This window comes from Nomascus leucogenys, chromosome 3, assembly GCF_006542625.1.
Source record: "Nomascus leucogenys isolate Asia chromosome 3, Asia_NLE_v1, whole genome shotgun sequence".
In the NCBI taxonomy this organism is placed as follows: domain Eukaryota; kingdom Metazoa; phylum Chordata; class Mammalia; order Primates; family Hylobatidae; genus Nomascus; species Nomascus leucogenys.
This window is the reverse complement of record NC_044383.1, coordinates 72,730,933-72,733,203: the sequence shown is the minus strand read 5'-3', so window position 1 is coordinate 72,733,203 and position 2,271 is coordinate 72,730,933. Positions and strand designations below refer to the sequence as shown.

General features: G+C 32.4%; 1 pseudogene; it reads left to right on the top strand.

Moving 5' to 3' along the window:
- Positions 1-680: 680 nt before the first annotated feature.
- LOC100581000 lies at positions 681-1,025 on the top strand (annotated as a pseudogene).
- Positions 1,026-2,271: the final 1,246 nt, after the last annotated feature.

The window sequence follows — 2,271 nt, the reverse complement described above, 5'->3', positions numbered from 1 at the left end:
GTCCCTGTTTTTTTTAATTCCAGATTTAGAAAACTGAAATATGCAGCACATTTTGATAAAAGTTTATTCATGCTAGAGGTTGGCATGTTTCCTATCATTTGAAATTTTAGAGCATTGCCCCCAAATAAGTGTGCTTACTCTCTTATAAATTTTATGATACCTGTGATGGCAGAATCATAATTGCCAAACAGGAGAAAATTTTTTTATAAATTTTTTTTATAAAATTTTTTTTATAAAATTTCCAAGAGATGACCCTGTTTTCACTTAACTAATTTTAGGCTTGCATCCTTGTTCTCTTCTGACAATGACTTTTCTAGGAGAATGAAAAACAAAAAGATAATATGAAAATATTTTAGCACCCTATATTGATGGGAGTAAGTGTACATCTATTAGAAGAGAGAAATGACTTCACCCCAATTAGTTGATATAGCACATTTGGCTAATGGGTAAAAGAAATGTCATGTTCACAGATCAGAGAAAAATTGAATTTCGATATCAATCTACCAGGCAACCACTAATTAAATGTTGAGATTTCAGACATGTCCTATAAGCCCTACTGTGGCTGTGATGTTTTGGCTTTTACTTTAGAATGTTTATTGATTCATTTCAATTTAACAGATATTTACTATCACTTTATGCAGGCATGAAGCCAGGCACTGGGATGCAAAGAGTAATTACATATGGGACAAGGTGTGCTGAAGAAGACTACTGGTCCTGTGAGATTGGCTGTATGTGGGAATCCACATGAGAGGCTAAGAATATTGTACACAAAGATCCTTGATGTTATTGAGCAAATCCCTAAAAATGCAGCATATAAAAAGTGTACAGAACAGATTACAAATGAGAAGCTGGCTATGCTTAAAGTAGAACCAGATGTTAAAAAATTAGAAGACCAATTTCAAGGTGGCCAAATAGAAGAGGTGATTCATCAGGCTGAAAATGAACTAAGTGTGGTGAGAAAAACGATGCAGTGGAAACCATGGGAGGCATTAGTGGAAGAGCCTCCTGCCAATCAGTTCAAATAGCCAACATAATTATTAAATGACTTTGGTGGGTTGAGGGAAACAGATGTAATTAAATATTCTGTTACATTAAGAGTGTGTTCATATTATTGCCATTTTATAATCAAGAAAACTGATAAAGAAAATACTTAGGAGACTTGTTAAAATGAGTGATTATGGTAATATCATCTTGTGAGTCAATTTTTGATTCGTAAATTTTTCACACAAATTATTTCCAAGACAATATTTCTTTGAATAAAAAGGTTGTGGGAAGATTTGAAAATTAGAAAAACTCCTACCAATCTTCAATGCAGAGACTATAATCAAAAAGTCATTTCTTTAGTAGTATCTTCAATACATCATTTAATATTTTTATTATCCTAAAGAAGAAAAAGCCCTTATTTATTGTCTAAACAAATTTATAGATCACTGTTTGAAGCAAACAGAATGATTATTATTTTCAAATGTGAAAAATAGCACAAGTGGCTGGTACAAAAATTTGAAATTATGGTTAACCTCCTTGGCTATGGTCTCATGTAGATAAAGCTAAATTTAAATATATAATAATATAATAAAGCAAAAACATGAGCCATACTCACAAGGAGCTCAAAATTGTGAGGGGAAGGTAAAAATCATGTTCTATGATTTTTATGTTATGTTATAACATAACATAACATTATGTTATTATTATGTTATAATGTGATGACATTAGATAGAAAAACTTTTCTTATTTTAAATCACGGGAGCACAGCAGAATGATTAATTGTTCTTGACTTGGATGAAAGGAGGGATGGGGAAGACTTGAAGGAGGGGAGAACTTTTGAACTGGGTGTGGAATTATTAGAATAAGAATAATAGAAGAATAGAAGAAAGAATAAGTGTCTTTCTCTCAGGCTTACATTAAGGCAAAAGACATGGACATGTACAAAATGTTCAGGGAAACATTGGGCAAATAACTTGCCTTGTATAACAATCTTAATTTTTTATGTGAAGAGTGATGAGAAACATGGGAAAGACACCTGGATTCAGCCTGGGAGTGATCTGACACACCATTCTTAGGATCGTTGACCTTAAACCCTCATTATGAGAAATGATTGAAAAATTTAAACAAAGTGTGATAACCAATATTAAATATTAGGAAGATTATTTTATCATGATTTCTTCATAGAGCTTCATTGTGTTTTGGCACCTAGATTTGCTGCCTCAAAATCCAGTATCACACTGATACCCAACCTGAACTTTTGATGGTGACTTCATTTCTCATTTTGGT